The 24,151-nt window shown below is 43.9% G+C and overlaps 1 long non-coding RNA gene across 3 annotated transcripts in view; it reads right to left on the bottom strand.

The window, feature by feature from the left end:
- Positions 1-24,151, bottom strand: part of LOC123345096 — a 36,985-nt gene that overhangs the window by 2,157 nt on the left and 10,677 nt on the right. The window contains exons 1-2 of one of the 3 annotated variants that reach the window (XR_006572715.1): positions 19,932-20,302; positions 17,307-17,378 (exon numbers count right to left, since the gene is read on the bottom strand). The exons of 1 other annotated variant lie outside the window; for it this stretch is intronic. This is a non-coding gene — a long non-coding RNA (uncharacterized LOC123345096). Of the gene's footprint in view, positions 1-17,306; positions 17,379-19,931; positions 20,303-24,151 lie in introns of those variants that run through there. One more of the 3 variants, XR_006572717.1, reaches the window with a different exon arrangement.

Genomic DNA, 24,151 nt, shown 5'->3' with positions numbered 1-24,151 from the left:
CAGATGCAGAGTAATTACTGCTGACTCAAGCTGGCAGGCTGATCATGCTAGCCTTGAACAGAAGCTAATTGGGGCTGAGCATTGCTCTGGGATAAAGAAGAGCCTACAGGGTAATCTTAGGACCAATCATGCTTCGGAAAAAAAGCCTAAATGTGTGGTTTATGGTCTGTTGCTTGAGTTATTAATAAAGCCAAACCTCAAGAAGGGAAAAGTGGGGTTGATTCCCCTTTTACTTCCATCAGTGCATAGGTGCTGGAACTAGGGGTGCAGGGGGTGCTGCAGCGCCCCCTGACTTGAAATGGTTGCCATTATATACAAGGTTTACAGTTTGTCACCCCTGCATCAGGAATAGCTCTGCTGAAATCAAAGGCCTTGCACCAGAGCACAACTGGTGCAAATTGGAGGCAAATCAGACCCAGTGTGCATAGCCTCTGTTCCAGTCAGGGAGGAAACTTCACATACTTACATGGTTTGCAGCTACTTAACCTTTGCAAAGAATGTTTTGGAGAAAGGCAGCCAAAATATTTCAGTGCATAGTTAGTTAACAATTATCTACCACCTTTACTACATTGAGGAAATGGAATATGGGGGTGAAAGGAAGAGCTTTATTTGCTGTTGAAAGTGTTAGATTCAGTGTGGTAGACAACATGCAGAAATATGAAGTCATTTCCAGAAAACACAGCTGTTCTCTATGGGCTATGATCTGCATCTGACTAAGGTGTGTGATAACATCTCTTTGGCAGATTTTGATGATTTAACTGCGTATGTAATAGTAATAATGTCATGAAGAACTATTGAACTTTGGAGGCAACTTTTTCTGCTTTATAGTTGTACTATTTATTTTGCTTGTACATAGCTTTACTAGACGTGGTCAAAAATTTGTATTTTTTATTTCAATTTTAGTTCAGCTCAGTGTGACAGGGTTGTGGGGGGGACCCATCTCCCTTAGCGCATAGGCGCAGAGTATGTGTCACTTGAGTCTATATCTCTGTAACCAGAGTCAATAGTCACCTCTGTTAGTGGGGTAATGAGGCCTAATGGCCAAAGTCAACGTATTAGCTCTGTTTTGTGGGGCAGTATGGCCTAATGGCCAGAGTCAATAAATCCCCTCTCTTGGCAGGGCAGTGAGGCCTCAATGGATTCACCCCAGTTTGCTGGGCTGACTTTGGTTTCCAGACCTTGCACTGTATCTGCCCCTGTTAGCAGAGAAGTCCAGCACAGGGGTCAGAGTCAATAGGTTGGCCCCTCTTAGCAGGGCAGTAGGGCCTCGTGGCCAAAGTCAATTAGAACCGGCCCAGTTGGCAGGGTAGTAAGGGCTAGTGCTCAAAATCCATGGATTTGTCCCTGTTCGCCGGGCAGTACGGCCCAGTGGCCACAGTCGCTGGATTCATCCCTGTTCGCAGGGCAATAAGGCCTTGCAGCCTCATTCAGGGAAGGGGGCCACCATGCCCAGAAAGAGGGGTAGTGGCAGCCCGGGTAGGGGGGCCTGGGCCCTCCCTCTCCACCGGACCCCAGCCCAAGTAGTGGCAGAAGCATATGCCCCTGAATTAGTTGGGGGGGGCAGGTCCAACTGAAACATGCTGACTCAATGTTCTGGTTCACTAACTGGGCCACTATCTGTTTCCCTTGGGTTGCTGCCTACTGTGTTTCTCGCTGCTGCGGTCTGAGCATCTCGGCTGCTTCTGGGTTCCGCAGGCTGCGCTGTCCCCGGCGACTCCGGACTCTGAGGCCTCTGTGGGTAGCCTGATGTCTGCCTGGGTTGCAGTGTCTCTGGCTCCCATGGCTTCTGGTTTCGGCTGATCCCTGGCTGGAGCCAGCAGCATGTGTCCTTCCTCTCCGGCAATCAGCCTCAACTGAGCTAAGCTGCTCCCTTTTATACTGGTGCATTGGCGCATGCCCAGTAGGGTTTAGGGGGCATGGCTTCCTCAGCCCACAATGTAGGGTTAACCTTTGCCAATCCAATGTGGGGTGAGTGCCCTGTCACACTCTGCTAAAAGCAGAACCCCTACACAGGAGTACTTCAGTAAATGGATGTTTTGCCCTTAAAGACATGGGATTTGATGTGTTTTCTATCACTTGAAGTCTTATAAACAAGATGAAGCCTAAAAGATATGCTCTAGCTCAGCCATAAGGTCACTGGCATGATGCAGAAATTACTGGGTAAGATTTTTGTGGCCTCTATTATGCAGGGGTCTGACTAGATTATTATAATGGTCTCTTACAGTGTAGGAAAGTGTACCAAAATTCATGGGGATTTAGCATTTGGGATAATGTTTTCCAGAGTGTCTCATCTCAGTTACACAGTGGAATCCCACTCTTGTTAGTCCACCTAAATATTAGTCAGTCTTGTACTGTTGAGCAGCACACATTTTTTAAAAGGGAACATTTTCATTACTATGTTAAATGAATGAGCTGGAGGATTTTATTTAAACTCTTAGGTTAAAATACGTCAGCCGCCACCACCACCACCACCGATTGATCTATGAACGGCAGAACCACATTCAGCTCTCTGTGAGGTCTGCTGTACTGTATATAAGCCCCCAAGGAATCCAAACACAGTCAGCCTGTTAGACTGCGTGTGTGGGAAAACTCCTCTGTGGTCCAGTCAGTTAGGTCAGCAGACATCAGGCATGGCAGCATTGCAGCAACTGTACCAAAAGCGTCCAATCAAGAGGGAGAAAGTAACGGCTTTAGGAATGAAAATGTACTGAGCCTTCTTGAACGTAAATACCTCAGTCATTTTCATGGGGACCAATAGGAATTTCCCTGATTTCATCCACTTGTTTGGGTCCAAAAGCATTTAAACAAACAAAACAAAAACACAAACAACTTTGTTGCATGAGTGTAATTGAGAGCACATGCCACTGTAGGCAATAAGGTTACATGGTTATAGCACAGTAGATTTGGCATTTCATGGTTAAAGTGCTGATCAGTTTATGAAAACCCCTGTGTGCAAGCTGCTTGAGTAGTGAACATGATCATTTGCAATTGGCCATTGTCTGATGCTTCGTACCTCAACTTGCAGAAGAGTTGATTTAGAACTATTTGCGATACAAAGGACGTAAGGTTCTCGGGCAAGAAAAGCTGTTTTGATACACTTATATATTCTATTGCTAAAGCAAGCTTTCCCCCAAATGTAGCTTCAGTCCCATCACAATTTTGCAACTGGTTTGGAGTTAGCTGATTGGTCAGCACTTTTTTTTTTCCTGGCATCCTGGTCCCTTTTATGTTTGGAAGCACAGTGAGGATATGATGTTGTGGGGCCTTGGGTGATCACAGATTCCTGCTATAATTAGACACTCTGAGGTGCAACAACGTCAAAGAATTACACTTTACATCATATTTCTTGCACATAATGTGACTAGGAACACTTCCTCTCCCTGAAAGTAATAAAACAAAACCTGCTTGAGGATTTAACTGTGCTTTCCATTGGGGTCTCTAAGAACTATACATCTGAGTCACGTCCAAAGTTCTTAGTGAAACAATCTTCTGTCTCCCCACCCTACAGTACAAGCCTATTCAATTCATTTTCATGCATTGTTAAGGGACAACCAACTGAGCTAGTGCAAAAAGGCAAATCTATTTGTGTTGAGTAATATTTGGAAAAAACCCTCTAAAATATGGGAAATTGAGATGTCAATTTTCTTTGAAATTGGTTATCTGAAATGATTGAACTAATTCTCCTAAGCCACTGTTGTAATTAAAAGGGGGTGTTTTGTGACATAAAAAGTGTTTTCTGATGCACTGTAAAACATTTCTACTACACGTCTTGAAACAAAGGACCTACCAGCAATCAGCTGAGGAATCTCAATTAGAGCTCTCTGGGGCAGGAGAAAGGCCAGAAAATTAGCACCAATCATTTGTTTGCTTCACTAGCATCTGAAGTTTCTTTAATATAACAACATACCATGACAAATCCATAGGGGGAAGTTATGGCAGAACAATTTATTGCAAGATCTGGGCACAGCTGACTTCTCTACATGTAATCTATCAATGGACTTCAGACAATGAGAGACCCCTTTTACACAGAAAGAGTCCTCCAGCAACATAGTCAGAAGATGGAGTTTTCTAAGACACTGCTGCCCCAGTCAGGGCTTATGATAACATGTCCATGCTCATCTGCATCAAGTTACCCTGGAATTACATTATCATTCTTTCAATTACTTTATTCTAAAAGGCCAAATACATGGGTATCTTGGTTATATGGTATTTATAAAGTAACATGCAGATACACAGTTAAATAACAGGTTTCAGAGTAGTAGCCATGTTAGTCTGTATCTGCAAAAAGAATAGGAGTACTTGTGGCACCTTAGAGACTAACAAATTTATTGTAGCATAAGCTTTCATGGGCTACAGCTCACTTCATCGGGTGCGTGTAGTGGAAAATACAGAAGGAAGACACACACACACACACACACACACACAAAATGAAACAATGGGTGTTACCATACACATTATAAGGAGAGTGATGAGTTAAGGTGAGCTGTTGTCAGCAGGAGAGAAAAATAACTGTTTGTAGTGGTAATGAAAATGGCCCGTTTCCAGCACTTGACAAGGAGATAAGGAACTGGGGAATGGGAAGAAAAGCATGGGGAAATACTTTTGCTTTGTATAATGGCCCATCCACTCCCAGTCTTTATTGGTTAAGGGCCAGATTTTTAAAGCTATGTAGTTGCCTAACTCCCACTGAGGTCAAAAGTTAAAAATTTGACCTTTAGTAATCACACTTGAAAATACCAAGTAATTCAGAAACAAGTCATATAAAAGGCAGTTTGGGGAATTACAGAATTCAGATGTATAACCCATCACTAACAATTGTTATAACTAATATAAATTAAAAGTTATCTGGAGTACTCTGTGTTTAGATTAGAGGTTGGTGAATCATTTAAACCATTTTTCCAATGGATTATGCTATTTGTCTGAACAGGTTGGAATTCTTATTTGAAATTTACCAAGTCATTTGGGTCACAATGGAAGTTAGGAGCATAAACGGCTTTGTAGATCTGGTCTTTGGTGGCTATAGCTCTTCATATCTCATGGTGTGGTTCTTTTTAAGCATGACTTATCAGGCCAGTTTCAGGTTTGTCCTGCACTTTGTGTATTCATTTACACCAATATGTAGCAAGTGCAGAGCAAATATACTTCCATTCTGACCTGGCCCATGGCATCTGGTAGTTGTCAACTCAAAGGGTGTTTTTCATGAATATTCACTTAACATTTTCTGGTTTCTCACTCATTTAGCAATTCACTAGAATGTTTGTGAAAAGCCAAATGAAACATTCATGCACAAAATGGCTGTAAAAGAGGAAGCGAGTTTCAAAGTGGAATGAATATAAATGGAATGTATTTTCCATTATTCACCCAGCTCTACTTTAGATGAGATTATAGAATCCAAAGAGAACTGTATATGACCCAACACACCATCCTAGTGGTCCTGGTGGTGCAGAACAAAGAAAATGGCAGTATCTCACACAGACAATGTCTCAATAAATACAGATTGCCACAGACCAGGGCTTTGAGACTGTGGTTATTCAAAAGAGTATCCAGAGTGAAATCTGTCATTTTTTGCAAGTGAATCTTTTGCAATGAAAAACAGTGGCAGCCACATTAAAGATCCAGATGTGGGAGTTATGAGCATTTAGTCGTCATTCTTGACACAGAAAGGAATTCTTTGACATTAATAATGCAAAAGTAACAAAATGCAAAAGTAGTTCAATAGCTAGAAATAAAATGATCCTGCCAACTCATTTTTGCATCCTGCGTAGCCACATTTCAGTCACCCCATTCAGCTGAAACAACTTCTCCCTGAAAGAACATGAGCCAGCGAGCCTGTTATTCTAGCCGGACTTGCTTGTCACAATTTTGGTTACCCACACTGGGCCATCAAGTGTAGAACCACCCGATCTCCCTCTCGGACTTTGGAGGGTCAGATGCTCATCTGGATCTAAGATTTGTTACTTGGGCCTCTTGATTGATAGGTTTCATATTACTCCCCCCTCTCCACACACCCTGTATAGAGCTTGCTCCAAAGCTCATTCAGGTCATTGGGCATTTCCCCATTGCCTTCAATGAGCTTTGGACCAGGCTCATAGATGGTAGAGACTTACTGCAGTTTGAAAGCCTATAGAGTCATAGAAATGTAGGGCTGGAAGGGCCTGTGTTAGAAGTGTAACCCAGTTCAGGATAACGGGCAGAGCCTGTTACACATCTGGATCCGTATGCTTCTCACTGTGGGCTTCTCTCTGTTTGTCCTATTCGTGACTCCCCTTCAGAATGTTACACAAGTGTCCAGCACATGATTAGCCTCTCATGAAGAGTGGTTTGTTTCTTGATTTAAATAAATAAAAAACATAAAAATAAAAATCTCTGCTCTGCCTTGTCAGACGGACAAAGAAATTTTAATGATTCAAGGGGGGTGGGGGGAGGGGAAGAGTAGATTCTGAACTAACTGGGCACATCCTCGCTGCTGAGAGACTGTACTGCATGTTCAGTAGCAATGGGTTGGCTCAAAATTATCCCAGCAGGAAGCGTATAATGAAAAGATTATTGAGCAAGAAAGATTTAAACTAAAGTCATTTTAGACGGAACAGCTGGCTTTGTTTTTAATTTGTGCTATCAAGAAAAGAAGAAAGGAAATTCTCTCTCCTTTCATGTAGAGGACATTAACAACCTCCAGGTGCTTAATCATAATCATTTTATTGCTCACTTAACACATTCAGATCTATAGTGTCTTTTGTTGAAAAATTTCAAAGCCCATTACAAATCTTCTCTTATGTTCCAAGGGTTGTTGCTATGTCTGAAGACCTATTTTGAAAAAGCTTCTCTTGTAGAGTACCAAGCACTTATTTGGGTGTTTTCTCTTTGTGGTTTTGTGTGGGTAATACAGGAGACAATGTCACTTCTGAGGTTTACCGGTACCTGTAGACTTCTCATCCAGTGCCGAAGAGGTACAAATAATTGCAAGCTCACTGTATAGCTCGGAGACATCTAGCTCCCTGAATGCACCTACAAGCCACATAGTTAACCATCGAGAGCCTATAAAATTCACCTGCCATCATAGGAGCCGACTCCATGGGTGCTCTAGGGCTGGAGCACCCATGGAAAAAAATAGTGGGAGTTCAGCACCCACTAGTGGCCTTGTCGATCAGCTCCTTCCTCATCCCCCCAGCAGCTCCCACACAGTGGTAATCAGTTGTTCCGCAGTGTGCAGGAGGTGCTGGGTGGGAGGGAAAGGAGCAGGGCAGGAAGAGGTGGGGGAGGGGTGGAATAGGGCAGAGTGGGGGCAGGGCCTGGGACTTCCCCCAGGAAGTCCATGCCTATGCCTGCAATTATCTGCACCCAGGAAAGGGGGGGAGGGGGAAGTTGATTTGATGATGGTTTGCTGAAAATCCATTACCAATGAGTCTCTTTCTGTACAAGGTTAAATAGCCCATGTGATGCCCAAATCCAACAGAAAGATGCTACTTTAGAAGTCATCTTTCATCCAAAGTATTATGCATCTCTGCCCATGTAATAGCTTTATGAAGGTTCATTCTGATGCTAAAAACTTGGAGCCAGATCCTGAGCTGGTGTAAACTGGCCCGAGTCCATTGTAGCCAACTGAAGTACACCAATTTGCACCAGCTGAGGATCTCACCTGTAGTGTATATACATTAAGCTCCAAAAGCCTTGAGGTACTGAAGACTGAAAGCTAAGAAATAATTAGATTTCTCTCTTCTTGCCAAAACCAAAAAAATATTTTGGCAACTGCTTACTATGACAAGACACATGCAGCTGGTTCTTTGTTTCCACACTGTATACAGGCTTAAATGGCATATATAATGGGGAGAGACATCGTAGGTTTGTAACTTTAGACTGTGGCAGATTTCCTAGGAGCTACTCAGTACCTGGCCAGGTCAGATCCAAAGTCAACAAAGCAGCTACACATCACTTCAGTATTGCTGAAAGGCTACAGGAAGGCTCTTTCTAATGCACCCTTTTGCAGAGGCTCAGAGCAAGAAGATACACTACTTAATTGGGACATTGGTTGTAATCCTTGCACAGAAGTACAAATGTCAACCCCCATTAAAAATAGACATTTTCGCATATTGCTAGTTGCAGTGACATTACCCACATCCATAACTTTACTGTAATTGACATTAAAGCTGTATTGAGTTTCCATGTAGTAGAATTCACATGAGAAATAAAACACAAAACCTAGGTTGGTATTTTCATAAGCAAAATTCAATTTTACAACAGCCATTTGAGAAATTGTCAGACTAATCACTTTAATGGTTGTTTAAGTGACAGTGATGGTAAGCACATGCACCTTAAGAATAATGCAAGACCTAGTGAGTAGGAGCTGCAGGACACTGTTTCAGGGAAACACGTGAGTCCACAATGTGATACACATGACTCCTGAGCCCGTACAGTGTCTTCACTGACTGCCCTCATCACATTGCAGGACTGAGACTTTTACTTAGTTCACAGTGCTGAGGTACCACAGCAAATCTATTACGAAGGGAAGCACATGGACATTAAGACAAAGAGGTTTTCTGAAAAATGGAAATACTTGCTCCAGTGGGCTGCTGGTTTTCTATAGAGTACGCTTGGGAGCAGAGAGTGTTTGGCTTTTTAAAAACTGACTTTGTTTTAAACTTTGAGGTCTGGTGAGGGCAACCCCTAGCTTCAGGGGGGATAAAAAGAAATGATACACCGAGAGAGATCTCAAACACACACGTCCATCACATTCAGGCCCCACAACACTGCAAGACGTCAGGGTAGATGACCTTTTAAGACTTCAGGCAAGATTCCTGCAGTACCCTAAAAAAACAGCCCACCCAAGCCACTGCTATTGAATAAGTAAAATCAGGTTTTGTTTGCTTTGAAAGAAAGGCTGAGGACTTCCCAAAACAGGAGCATATGGATTTGTTTACTGGGCAAGTTGTTTATTGCACAAATTTCAATATTTTTCTTAAAGGAGGAAGTGAGCTGCAAGTCCCGATAAACACTGTATAATAGATGGTACTAGGAAGGGGCTGCTAACCAAAAATCCATCTGAATGTACACAAAGACTTAACTTAGTGTCTGTTGAATACACGAGACCAATTAATTCCACATCAAGTACTGAAAGTAGTTCTAGTTCTTGGGGTAATAAGGAGCATCCACTCCTGTTTATAAACACGGGCATATACTACAGTAGTTAGAAGTTAGCAATACTAGTCGTTGTAGTGTTGTTCTCAGCAATGTAGGCTCACTTTGTAACTCAGGGTATTGGCTCCAAAGACAGCGTTCAATAGCAAGTTGTATGAGACTGCAACCTGTATGAGAACGCACCCCTTGTAGAGCACCCTTCTGACCTAACAGATCACTCAAAAGTGCACCTAGTGGCAGGCAAGACAGTCCTACTGTTGTTAAGGGGATACTCAGGAATAACTGTTGCAGGATTGTGCCCATATGTAGAAGTGCTGGCCGAGGCTTGGCCCTCTCCAGGGTGGTGGGGAGCCACACCGGTTCACTACACACTGCTGAGGTTTGGAGAATTAGTCCGACCGCGGGAGTCTTTCCTGGCGGCCCTTGCAGTAACTGGAATAAGCACCGTAAGCCCTGGGTCAGGGCGTGGCAACAATGAGTCAGGTGCTCAGGCAGGGCTGAGCAGTGACAGTACAGTAGGAGCAACGAGCCCAGGCCCAGAGTCAGGACAGAGCAGCAAGGAGTCAGACACTCAGGCCCCGTCGGCAGGAACTGAGCACTGGCAGTATAAACAGTAGCAATAAGCCCAGGCCCTGGGGCAGGGCAGGGCAGCAGTGAGTCAGGGGCTCAGGCAGGGCTGAGCAATAACAGTAGGCCCAAGCCTCCAAGGCCTGGGAGAGGGGGAGACGGCCACCCACCAGGGGGGACGCAGCCCCCCCCACTCCACTGCGTCCCAGCCCGGGGCCCTAGCAGCAGCCGACGACCCGCTGCTGCGTCGGTGGGGATCCCGGCCACAACACACCGACATGGGCTCTGGCGGTGCTGCAGCCAGACTAGGGTCAGCTGCCCCCCAGGCTACTTCCGGACTCCCTCTCTCGTGGTACCCGAGTCACGGTGGTGTCCTCCGGGGGGTCCAGCACCAGGGGTTCCTTGGAGTAGCGGGCGCAGGGCTGGCCCAGGCCGGCAGCTCCTCCGGGTGGCGGGCGCAGGGCCGGGCCAGCCAATCCTGGCAGGCACCTTGGGCCACGGGGGTTTCCCAGTTGCGGGCTAGGCTGGAGACATCTGGCCTCCGCGGCGGCTGGGGCCCTACTGAGTTTTGAGGGCGAGCCTTTATACTTCCAGGTCGCCACCTGACCCTCTGAGGGGCGGGCTCAGAGCTCCCTAGCTCCGCCCACTCCAGCCTCCGGATGGGCTAGTCCCGCTCCGGGGCGGCAGGGAGCCACACCGCGTCACTACACCATATTAAATACAATTCTAGTCAAGGGCGGCTCTAGACATTTCGCCGCCCCAAGCACGGCGTCATGCCGCGGGGGGCGCTCTGCCGGTCGCCGGTCCCGTGGCTCCGGTGGACCTCCTGCAGGTGTGCCTGCGGAGGGTCCGCTGGTCCCGTGGCTTCGGCGGAGCTGCGGGACCAGCGGACCCTCCGCAGGCATGCCGCCGAAGGCTGGCTGCCGGCCGCCCTCCCGGCGACCGGCAGAGCGCCCCCCGCAGCATGCCGCCCTGAGCATGCGCTTAGCGTGCTGGGGCCTGGAGCCACCCCTGATTCTAGTCCATCTTTATTAGAACCAAACATTATTGTTGGTACTTTGAATGGGTGCTAAAGGCTAACACAGAGATCTGGACTGGATTTATCCTTTCTACTTATTCTGACTATATCTCAATTGGTATCTCCATACCCTTTCACCCCTCCCTTATGTACCTCTTCAAATTACAAGCCAAGGGTCAGTTCCTGCAAACACTTTTTTCAAATTTTTAATTTTTTTCTTCCAAATTTTGGACAATTTAAAGAAAAATCCAAAACGTTTTGGTGAGCTTTAGCACTTGTCAAGAAGACAAATGAGTTCGAAATGGAAACTGTTTTAATTTCAGATTTTTTGGAAGAAATTTTTCATCAAACTTCAGCTGAATCCTTGCCCCCCCCCCACTCCTTTTTTTTTTAAACAGTCTCCATGGAAGACAAACTCTTTATAGTGTTTAAAAAAGAGAGAGTGCTGTATTTGGTCTGGGTGTTATGTTCTGGGAACTGGAAAATGAGGGTTTAGTGTTGTCTTTACTCCAGGAAGTTGATTTCCTATTCCGAGAGACTAGCTACATTTTCATTTTGATAAATTATCGTGGGTACCTATTACATCAAGTTTATATAAACTGGGAGCACCAGAAGTAAATGCTTCTTTAGGGTTTATATAAAACTGACGGGATGCCAATTTGTACAGAATATGAAATTATTCATCTAGTAGAGCTTCACTGTCCTAATGAATGAATCAATACAGTTTTTTTCCTACTAGTGCTCAGAAATGCCTGATATTTTAATAGCTGGAAAAAAATGTTTTATCAGTGCACTAAAATGATCCTGCTAATTTAAAGAATTTGGGGCCTGATCCTACAAACAACCTTACTCCATTGTTGTCTTACTCAAACCTATAGCTCCACTAAAGCCAGTGAAACTACATATATGAGCACAGACTACTGGAGTGTAAAGGTTCGTAGGTTCAGGGTGTTGTATTTCTGTAAAAGCAATCCTAAGGTGCGTGATGCAGCTGCAGAGGGTCACAGAATGGTTAAGTGATGTAATGAGAAGTTCTGTAGTTTCTCTTTGTCTAAATGAGAGAAATGTTTGTTTAGGAGTGTCCTCCCCAGAGCTGGGTAAAGGCAGAGTCATAAGTTTTGCTATCAGCATTTAGGAGGGAGAATTGGAACTCCCATAACCAAAGCTCCTACACTTGATAGTGTGGGTGGGAGAGTATTTGCCAAGTTCATTTTAGGAACTTTGTATCCTGCATTTGAAAATACAGGATTGACAGAGGATTCCAATGAAATATTGGTGGTGGTGAGCCATACTAAAGAAAATAGTGCTAGCGGTAACTGTGGTTCTACAAACAGCTACTTCAACTGCTTGAGAACAAAATCAAAAAAGTTCTCTTCTAATCCTGTAGTTATGCCATTGGCAAACATCCAAACAGGACGTATGCCTTGAGTAGGACAGAGCTCATTTTCAGAGAAAAATTAAAAAGTATTGCTTTTCTACGCATTGGGTCCCACATTAAATATTAATTCAAGGATTTTAAGGCCAGAAGGAAGTAAATGCTTCTTTAGGGTTTATATAAAACTGACGGGATGCCAATTTGTACAGAATATGAAATTATTCATCTAGTAGAGCTTCACTGTCCTAATGAATGAATCAATACAGTTTTTTTCCTACTAGTGCTCAGAAATGCCTGATATTTTAATAGCTGGAAAAAAATGTTTTATCGGTGCACTAAAATGATCCTGCTAATTTAAAGAATTTGGGGCCTGATCCTACAAACAACCTTTGTTGTCACTCACTGCAAAGCTTTCTCTCCAGCCTCAGCTCTTTAATTTGTTTATTGAGTGGTTCTATTTTGCCCCCTCTCCAATTTTTTCTAACAGCCTTGTTAACAGGGTAACACCAGAACTGCATGCAGTTTTCCAGTCTCAGTCTCACCAATGCTGTATACAGAGGTAAAATAAATAACAAGTCACCCCCCTACTCCAACTCCTCTGATTATACATCCAAGGATTGCGTTAGATCTTTTTGCCACAGCAGGATGTTGAGATCTTGTGTTCAGTTGCTTGGCCACTATAACCCCTAAATCCTTTTCAGAGTAACTGCAGTCACTCATTCCATAGGTTCTGTGTTCTTTGTTCCCAGATGCAAGACCTTGCATTTGGCTGTGTTAACATGCATGTTATTTGAATACGCCCAACTTAACCAACTGGTCAAGATGGCTCCAAACGATGGCCCTATGCTCATTATTTATCACTCTGCCAACCTGTGTGTTAGCATTGAGAATGAAGGGTCTTCATAAAACCTCTTGTTGAGCCATCTGACAATAGGCATGTGACAAACTGTTGTCTAATGAATAGAGCACTGGACTGGCACTTCAGAAATCTGGATTTTATTCATAACTTTGTGAGTATAACTGGAGAGAGTCACCTGTCGTCTCCAAGCCTTGCTTTCCCCATCTTTTAAAGAGCAGGAAATGTTTACTCATTTTGCACAATGCTTTAATTTCTACAAGAGAAGAGGACTAAATATTATCATGTATTAAATATCAAGACAATCATCCGAAGAGTCAGTCTCAATCTGACTGAAATAAAGCCATTCAGAGTTAATTCTGCCACTCTTCTTAGCTGACCCTTCTGTGCCTAGGAACCATAAGGGTAGCGGATCAGCGTTTCATATTTCTTACCAGAACACCACAGCACAACCGGGAACGCAGGCCCAAGTGTGACAGCCTTAACACTGAATTTCCTTCCTCTCCCAGTTAGAGTCAGAACCTTAATGTTATTTTAATGCAGCCTTTTGTGTCTAGTTTCCTTTTTTTAAACTGGACTAGAATAAAAGTTGTTTCCATCTCTTTAGGGCACATCAAGGGGCACTTTGACAATACAAATGTACCACAGTGGTCTACCGGTGAGTGTATTTTTATTTGATGGGTGCTGTGATATAGAAAGACAACATTGTAATACTATCAAACAAAACTTCAGCACAATGTAAGGGCCCAAGCCATAAGGGTATATTGAGCCAGCCCACAGCGTACTGAGCATTCCAATAGAGGGGAAGAATTGCCTGGTGGTTAGGGCACTTATCTGTAACACTGGAGACCAGGGTTCAAGTCTCTGCTCTGTCAGACTCCCTGTGACTCAGTTTCCTAGCCATCAAATAAGTAAATAGTATTTTGACATCTCACAGGTGTGTTGTGAGGATACGGCCTTTAAAAGATTATGAAACAGTTGCTATGGTAGTTGGGGTCCCTTTTAAGTATCTAAAAGGGATAGATTGAATAGCAATTAGAGGCCCTAGATGAGTTACAATAGCAAGCCCTATTGTTGGGCACAATACATATGCCTAGTAAGAGACCGTCCCTCCTCTGAGGAATTTAGGATCTAAACAGACAAGCCAAGCAAAGGAAATTTTGCTATCCTCATTTTACTGATGGCGAAATTGGGCAAACCAATTTGAGTGACTTACCTGAGGTCACACAGGAAGTTGTGGTAAAGTTGGGAATTCAACCTAGATTACCCAAGACCTAATCCAGTGGTTTAGTCACAGGACACCTGTAAAAGCTGGCCAACAAGAACTATTATCTCATCAAGTTTAGCAGTAATTCTCTGAGCAACCAGAGGATTATGTCCTAAACCCCATATACTATCAAAAGCCCTAGACAAGTGTTTGTTGTGAGGTTGCTACTGGAGTCTGTAGTCTCAGGGAGTTTCTCAGGCATGCTGATGAGTCATCTGATATAGAAGAAGTCAGAGACAGAAACTACGTATTGGCCTGCTCAGAAAGCAGTTGATGCTGGATGGTGGTTGCTATTTAAATCATCAGCAGAAGTGTCAATGTATCTGTGACATTTTTAAAAGATGGTTCAGGAGGCCAGAAGATGATAAATGATTCCTCCACTTATCCCTGCTAATTTTGGATTTGCAGTGTTTATAAAACAGGTGTTATAACATCCCCAGGTTCCATGGAAAAATGCTCCCAGAAAACTTGTGTGTTAACACTTTGAGGAATCTGAACCAGACCTTTACGATTTTAAGAACTACCAAATTGGCTCACTCATTTTAGACCATTTATTGAACACAGGAATAGTCTTACGTTTCATCCATTGTGCCATTATGAGATATTTGTTAGATGGCATTGGTTTTATCCTTAAGTATTTGTATGTCCCATATCACAGTAATAGCTGATCACCTTGCAAACATTAATGACTCGATACTCAAAACTCATGTAAGGCATTAAAATATTAACCCCTCATTTTTCACATGAGGAGCTTAGCAACAGAGAATAAACCAATTTTGCCTTCTCCCCTTCCTCCTCCATATAGAACCTGTGATAGAGTTTGGAACTGAACTTTGATTTCTTGAGTCCAAGTCAGGTACCTTAACTGCAAGACCATCCTTCCTTTCTACACATAGTAGTGGCTATGAATACAGTGTTAGTCAGCCAGTAACAAGGGTGCCCAGATAAATACAGGCATTATGGTACCAATAGTGCGTCTCATAGTACTTTGTGTCTGCACTAGCAGTACACACCATGACAGCTCAGTTCATTACAACACCAGAATGGTTTTTAGCATAGCCTTTGGGCTGGGATGTCAGATCTGACCGGAAGACTCTTGCATAACAACAACTGTGGATGTGAAAAAAAAAAAGTGTCTAGGTGAAGAAATATTTCCAATAAAGACACAAGTTCAGTCCACGTATGGCATTGTACACTGGGGCAGGAAACCATCAGTACGTAACGTAGTGCTACCTGCCACAAGGAAGAGCTTTTGAACTAAGAGAGTACTCATTTAAGTGCATGTTACTCTGTTGCACAAAGATATTTCCACTGATGAATGCTGAAGCCTTTTGTACTCAAATGGCTCACACCTAGGCAGAAGGCCCTTCTTTCCAATAAGCTAACTGCAAGCTATTTCACTGTTGATACTAGAGGTACCACACAGCCTATTGTTCTGGTATACATGTAAGATGCTGTTTCTACAGCCATTTCGAAAAACATATTTATCTCTGAAGCATTTCCAAAGAAAAGAGAAAAAAAATCCAGTTTCTCCAGATTTGCACTGGCACAGTGCCTGTGGAAAAGGTCAATGAAAAATAAACACAGTTCCTTTTAAGAGAGATGCGGTATTTACAGGAAAACATTGGGCAACATTGTTGTGGTTCTCTACATCAGTTTACTAAAATTTTAACTTAGGAAATAATTTTTAGCAGCAGTCAGACCATGTCTTGTATATCATATTCATCAACCCCCTCACCCCCACACACAGGCATACATTTTTCAGCCAACTCTACTGCTTTGTAGTTTTTAAATCCTAACATGTTCAAGAGGGAATAAGCATTCAAATGACCAGTAACTGCCTTCACTTTTAAAAGCAAATAAGCGTGGTGAGTTTGTATTAGGCTCAGAGTAGGCGTAATTAAGATCTAGGAAAACAGATGATTTAAGGGAATTAAGACCCTCATTCACAAGCTGCGTAAGCACATATGTAACCTAAAGAATGTTAATAATTGTACCAACTTCAATAAGTCAATTTGTGTTTAAAATTATGCACATGGCTTTGCTGGATCAGAGTAAGTGAACTGCGTATGGCAGAGAGAATATTGTGAGCAGCTCCAGTATTCCACTTTGCAGAGTCACCAACCAGATGTCAATGGATCATTAACAACATGTAATTGTTCCCTTACGGGAAAGTCCTAGAGAAATGAAAGCAATAGCCTGTCTATACAACTTTTAAGCCAGCCTCTAGAATTCAGTAGAGTTGATATGATTCTCTATTAAGTCCTACAGGATGGTTTAGAAAGTCTATAGAAGAGATGTAATTCTTTATTACATTCTTTGCGCTTTTAGAAGAATTCTTATGGAACACAAATTAACTCCTATAGAACCCTGTTGATTCGATCCATATTAGCCTTAGGGGAAAGCCCTGTAGAGGTTAACAGCTTCTGAAAGCTGTCTCTCTCAAGTTAATTCATTTATGGGTGCCACTTCTCCAGCTCCAGGACTCTGGAACGTTACAAGACTTTCTAGTAATGTAACTTACCATGCAGTCATTTAAGTTTTGTGTAAAAGCTATTACCCGTGTTACATCATAGATAGTTCAGTGGTTGAAAAGCAGCACTTGTTGCCATTCTGAGATGTAGTTTGCATGTATAACATTGGTTTTCCAAGAAGCTAGTCGAAGGGTTATTGTATTTAAATGGCATATACAACTGACTTTGAAGTCCAGCTATTTTACCAGTATATATTTCATTTTGTACCACTCCATTGTATGATTAAACCTGTTTACTTCAGATTAGTGCTACTTAGTGCAAAGGTTACAAAAATGGGACTTTAACTCCATGCAGCTCTTAGGGTGCAAGAGTCAGCAGAGGATGTTAAAGGAGAACAACTGAATAAGTATTCAGAAAGAGAAAATACACATCCACAACTAGATTACTTTCCTTTCTCCTGTTATTAGATATTGATTGAAGGACACTGAAGAAAATACTGCCTCAGAAATCAACATTATATCACATAGCAACAGTATGGAAAACTGCAATCTTTGGAGTTGCTACAGGCTTAAGTTGTCCTGAGAATTGCACAAGCATAAGAAGTCAGCAGTACTGACCTGAATAAGAATGACACCATTTTAGGCAGCTGGAATTTATAGTGTGGTGTTTGAATAAGAGGTTTTCCAATTCTAGGAGAGTAAACATGAATAAGTTACTGTTTCTTGGCTGAAGCTGGGCTGTTAAAGGCAATCAGCAGCATTACACAGCACACTTTTGATTATGGAAGTAAATTCTGATACAGCCCCATTGGGTCTAGTTTCTTTTAAAAATGGGCCTGACCCAAGACATTCAGATCCAAACACCCTCATCTGGATCCAAATTGTGTCACTTAGGTGCCTTTTCAATTTTTATATCCTAGTTCTTCTCTGCATCTCACACCGCTTCATTTTTCATTCTTTGAAGCACCATTAGATTAGCTAAATGCTAGATGACTCAGAAATCTGACTTCTGATGGGCCGATTATAGCCATAGTGGATCACATCAGTGGGATACACATATGCAAAGGTCTTCCGGGGGGTACATCAGCTCATCTAAATATTTGCCTAGTTTTACAACAGGCTACATAAAAACACTAGCGAAGTCAGTACAAACTAAAATTTCATACAGACAATGACTTGTTTATACTATACGTTGAAATGCGAGTACAGTATTTATATTCCAATTGATTTTATAATTATATGGTAAAAATGAGAAAGTGAGCAATTTTTCAGTAATAGTGCGCTGGGGCACTTTTGTATTTTTGTCTGATTTTGTAAGTTTAAGTGAGGTGAAACTTGGGGTACACAAGACAAATCAGACTCCTGAAAGGGGTACAGGAGTCTGGAAAGGTTGAGAGTTATTGGTCTATTTTATGTAGGTTCTTCTCCGCCCCCACTCCACCTCTTCCCCCAAACCTCTGCCCTGCCTCTTTCCAGCTTCGCCCCCTCTCCCGAGCAACACAGAGACGGTGGGGCAGAGCAGGGTTCCTGCTGCCGCTTCCCACCAGTGAGTGCAGGCCTGACTTCCACTGCCAGCACCAGGCTCCCCGGTAGCTCTCCAGGCCAGCCTAGCCCCCCCACCACACACACCTCACCTCCCCTGGGCCGGCCTTGCGCCCCCCACATGACACACACACACAGCTGTCCCTAGTATTGCAAACACTGAAGTACATCCATAAACATCACTCATATCCAGCAATCTCATTCATTTCACTCACATGAAGAGAGTTACGTGCATGTGTAATGGTAACTTATCTGGCCAGGCATGATATATAGTCGCTGCAGAGTTTCCTTTCAATGGGTGGGTAGCTTCACCCATCAGCTAAAGAACAAAGCTCCCCTCTTCTTCCAGGAGTTCTAAGGAACCTAGCAGAAGTTCTGATAACTTTTTCCCCTTACCACAAGGAGTGGTGCTCAAATATTTATCATTGGATTTTCTCCAATGCCTTCTGGTTGTGATCTACACGCTGCTACAGGTCTCCTCAGTCTCCATCTTTTGAGATCAAAACACCACCTCTTGCTGAGAGATCTTTCCAGTCCTTTAAAAACATTCCTCTAAGCCATTTCCAGCATCTCTGCCTGAGGAGACACTAAGACCCTCCTCAAATTCCTAACTGTTCTGCACTAAGATTGCTTCTACTAACCCCTCTGGGAGCTCTCCTGGCTTATCTTGCTGTGCCTAGTTCCTTTACTACCTGGGAACCACAAGTCCCAGAACGCCCTGGCTTCAGGCGGACTCTTAAAGGGTCAGTTCACCCTCTGACAACATGCTTAAATGTATGAAGGATGGGGGACTAAGGCCCAGATCCTCACGGGGAGTAAGGGATTTAAATACCTATGAGGATCTGGGACAGAGTCCTTTACAATGGTTACAGATAATAAGGAAGGGAAGCCAAAAAGCAAGTTGAGTTAAAGCACTTCAGAGTGGGGCTGGGTGAAAGTAAAACTGTGAGAGAGAAAATTTGCTAATTCATCTCACCTGGACATCTGGTTTTGGCAAAATGTCAAGAGCCTAAAACCCTTTCATGCACCAGCTGATCAATTTCTAGTGCAACATTCTTGGCATTTTCAAGGGTTCTCTGCATTCCCACCATAGAAGCCACCTCTGGCAGGCAGAGAAAACACACAGAGGAGTAGAGCAACTTCCACAGACACACACACACACACACACACATGTATTTATGATAGCACACAACCAGGCACACAGCAGAGATGGAGGTGGCTAGTGTGTGATAGGCTCCATCTGTTTATATATAAAAAGAATTTCTTCCTAGTCCTACACTCCAAGATCTTCAATTCCATGGTCAGGTGAAGGGTCAAGCTGAGGGATTAGCAGCCACAAGGGAGACAGCAGCTTCTGAGATATTAGTAAGACCAAGCCCTGTTATGTCTTGCATCAACATCTCCACAATTCAACCCTTTGCTTCCATCCCAATGGCTAAGGCAGTAGACCACCGGTCACATTCTATGCTCACTCTTATTGTTTCCTGCTCTCTAGTATCTTTGACGTCATCACCCCGCTCTAGCTGGCCACAACTCATCTCTTTCATCAGTGTCCCAAACTTCAGGCCCCCATAGTTCTAAGGCACTGGGTGGGCCAGACATAATGCAACAGCTGTTCAGAGTCCCTTATGAAATGAATGGTGCGCTCAGTCTATATCTTCTCGCACAAATGTTCATGTTAAATAAACAAGCAGAAAATACCTTTGTTGGCAGAAAGGCAGCATGCAAGGCCAGGGAGGAGTCTAGAGAGAGATCATAGGAGGCTCCAGGGTAAAGACAAAAGCCTGTTACTGGGGCTTGCTTCAGAAGTTTTCTTTTACCCGCATAACACAAACTTGGCAAGTTTCTGCTAGTTGCATTCCATTTCTAGAGCTAAATCAAACACACAAACAAAGCTCCCACCCCTGGAGCATAGTCAGCAAGATCCCAACACTCTGGCTTCTCTAGGCCTAACCCAGCTTCTCTTTGCATCACCTGATTAGGCTCAGCTGCCCCCAGCTGGGTGTGACACCTGAATCCTTGTCAGGAGTTACCCTCAAATAATCCATCTCCTGCCTTACTTGCTGAAAGAATTATTTCTGGTGATACCCTTTCTCAGACTGGCTGACCTATCTTCTCACCCCTTGGGGTGTTCCATCTAGGTCAGGGCCCACTAGGTTGGCAGAAAGCCTTTCAGCTGCATTTTATAGGAGCAGCCTATAAACAATCTTAGCAGGAAATCCAGAAGAGAGAAAAAATGTTCATAACCAAGCCTGGCTGTTATAAAATCATGACTCAGTATCTCTGAGCTGATCGCCTTTTAAAAATCTCTGCTCCCTTGTGTGCTTCTTGGGGGCCCAATCCTATAAACAACCTAGTTCTTGGGAAGGATGGAAGGAGCTCTGTTTTGGGACTAGCACCATAGAACCTGCAAAGTGCTCAGCTCCCTCACTTCCTGTTTAAGAAATCGGGAGGTGAGGGGGCTTGGATCATCTTCTAGGAGACAATCAGCACCCAAGTAGTTAGGGACAGTTTCCAAGGTCCTTAACTGAAGTCAATGGGGATTCCCCCCACCTCAACTAAGGGCCATGAATTTTGGCCTTTACATCTTGGGCCAGATCCTCAGTTGGTGTAAATCAGGCTAGTTCCTTTGATACTAGTAGAGGATTTGGGCCAACGTTTGTAATTTGTTAAACTCCACAACAAGTATTTCTCCTTCCTTGTCCCACTCCTGGGCCTTCCTTCCTCAACAGCTACAGTAATCCCAGTAACTGGAATTGAAAATGTTTAACTAACATTGAGTCAGAAAATGGGGCCACTCCAGTGTGAATTCCAGTGGTTCATTGATTTTCTTGGTTTCAACACACACACACAAACAAACAAACAACACTTGAACTAGTGAAAGAAAAAAAATTGCTTCAAGATTTTACTTACCTTATGCCAGCTCCTAGAAGCTCCAGCCAATCTGAGGGCCCCATTTTACATGTATATACCCCTAGTCCCTGCCTCAAACAGCTTACAATCTAAATAGACATGGCAGGCAGAGCCAGAGGGGAAACAGAGGCACAGAGGGTTGGAGTAACTTGCCACAAGTCACACAACAGGTCAGTAGCAGAACGAGAAGAGAATCTAAGACTCCATCCTGACTCCCGGTCCAGTGACTTGTCCACTACTTCATTCTGCCTCCCTAATGTACTAATAGGTTGCAAGATTCTGCTCTTGATTACACCAGTGTGAATCTGGAGTAACTGTTGAAGTTGGGGAGTTACTCCAGATTCACACTGGCAATGTAACTATGCCAGTTTACACCATCTGAGGATCTGGTCTTAGAAATAAGGTCAGAATCTTTCCCATGATTTTTAAGCAATTCTAAGCATATGTAAATTGACCTTAACAGCCTCCACCGCAGAGGACCATGTGTACAAGCTGTTTTAAGGCATTAGGAAAGCTGAAATAATGTTAGAGGATGTTTTGTTATTCCTTCACAATCAGATTTCCACCCACAATATAACCTGATTTTACTTCCGCTCTAATCTCTTTGCATGATCTTTTGCGATGGTCAAAATGATGAATTACCCAGGCTTTGAGATATGTGTAATTCACCAGGCATGGAAAGTGAAGCAGCCGTGAATGCTCAAAACTTCCAGGCATGATCTGAAGATGCCATTATTGGCGATGGGGAACAATTGTCTGTCTGTACTCCAGGCCAATAAATGTTTGCAGGAACCCCTAACCAACGGTACATCTGCATAGAGCCTGCAAGACTGATTTCATGTAGCCAGTTTCTCTCCTCTCATTTTTCAAACGTGCAGTAACAGTCATTTGAAAAGCACTGTATATATTATAATTGCACAAGGAAACAGGCCAGATTATGATAGAGTACGTCTGTTGAGTGATGTCGGCTGGGTCATACCCTGATGGAGATTACAACATAAACCAGTATAAAAACACACAATGTGTCTGTCATATGTCTTAGTTATTAGTCTGGGTTGCCTGCAGTTAATTAAGAGAGCAAGGAAAAAGTAGAGTATATGATTCCTACAGAATCCAGCCAGATCTCATTAAATGGATTATTTACTCTCTCTTTTGGGGCCAGAATTTGATTTCACCTTGGTGTAAATATGGAATAACTCTTCTGAAAATCATTGAAATTAGAGAAGTTATTCTGGACTGGTTTAAGGCCCCAATTCATCATTTACAAATCTGAATCCAAGTGCTTTGCTGAATTGGCACCTGACTAAGATCAGAATCTGGCCGTCTGCCTCTCTTTTGGCGAATTTTTCTTAATCTATTAAATGATCCATGGAGGCTTTCAAGCAAACAAATGAGTACAGTGATAAGAAAATCTGTGCTACACAAAACTCACATCTTGCACAGCTTGTCTGTTTTACAAATTTTCCACATTAAGACCTTGATCCCTGTATAACCTATGAGGGAAGGTTTACCAAGATTTTGGAGAGAGATTTGTACTGCTGGAAGTCATTACTGTGTTGGCAGTGAGTACAGGGTGAGTTATTAACACTTAAGATGTAGAGCCAAATTTGGGTCTCCTTTACACTGGTGTAAACTTAAGTAACTTTCTTCAGTGCAGTCACTCCAGATTTAGATTGGTGTAAAGAACAGCAGAATTTGACCTAGGGACACTACTGAAATGAAAATGAGACCGCAATGGGTCAAATTCTACTGTGTTACACCAGTGTAAGTCTGGAGTAACTGGTTTTAATGGCGTTACTCCAGATTTACACCAGCTTAACTATGCAGAATCTGGGCCCCCCGTGAGACAGAAGTGATAAATATGTCCATAACATGGAAGGATATGCCTGAGGGCACCCTGCGCTGAAAAATTAAAAATTATGCGCCAAAAAAATTAAAATTTCTGCACACAATATTTTAAAATTCTGCAAAATTCTACACATTTTATTTGTCAAATAAATGCGAATGCTCCAGCATGGCATTGTGGAGCACAGAGATGAGTGATCACTTTGCAGTTCCCCCTGGGACACGGACTCAGCAGTGAGGCTGCACCCAACTCTGACACAGTGCAAGGACCAGGCTTGCCCCAGCAATATCCCAGGGCCTTGCCCATCTGTTCCCCGCTCTGGATCCCTGGTTTTGAACCTGTGACCTTCACTCCCGTCCCTGTTATTCCTTAGTTGTCCCCCATATTCAGGTGGATCCCGGGTCCAGTGGTTCCTCCTGCAAGGCTGGGCGAGGGACTTTTAGACTCAGGTGAGTGCCTTACCCATCTGTGCCAGGTGCACCAGGTGTGGGCAGGCAGGCTCAGCAAGGCAGGATCCAAGTGTGGAAGGGCTTAGTGGGGGGGATCCAGGTGTGGGTTGAGAGGGTTCTGTGTGGGGCAGTTTGGGTGCAGGTAGCTCACTGGGAGATCTGGGTGCAAGGGGGATCTGGATGCATGGGGGCTTGTTGTGGGGTTCTGGGTGTAACAGTAATGGGACTCTGCAAGGGGGTCCAGGGGAAGGCAATTGGGGCTCAGTGAAGTAGAGTCTGAGTGGGTGTGGGGGGGGGGGTAGAGCTCGGAAGGGGAGTTGGGTGTGGGGGGTTCAGTGCGGGGTCCAGATGCTGGGGGAGTGGAGCTCAGTGGGGTGGTGATCCAGGTGCAGCTGGTTGGGGCTCAGTGGGGTGGGGTTCTGGGTGCAGGTGGCTCATTGGGTGGTCCAGGTGCAGAAGGAGTGGGGCTTGCTGGGGGCCGGGTTCTGAGTGTGGGGGGTGAGGTGCAGCAGGAGGATCAAGGCATGAGGGGATCTGGATGCATGGGGGTTGGGCGGACAGGGGAACAGCTCCCTGTACAGGGATCCCTCCCCCTGCAGCTGAGGAGCGATAGGTGCTGGAAGTGGGAGGCGGGACTTTGCAGACCTTCCCGCAGCCAGAGGAGGGTCTGACTCAGCCCTGGATGCTGTGCAGGGGAAGAGGAAGTCCCAGCT

Source organism: Mauremys mutica, chromosome 12, assembly GCF_020497125.1.
Source record: "Mauremys mutica isolate MM-2020 ecotype Southern chromosome 12, ASM2049712v1, whole genome shotgun sequence".
NCBI classification, from domain to species: domain Eukaryota; kingdom Metazoa; phylum Chordata; order Testudines; family Geoemydidae; genus Mauremys; species Mauremys mutica.
This window is presented reverse-complemented; position numbering and strand designations above follow the sequence as displayed.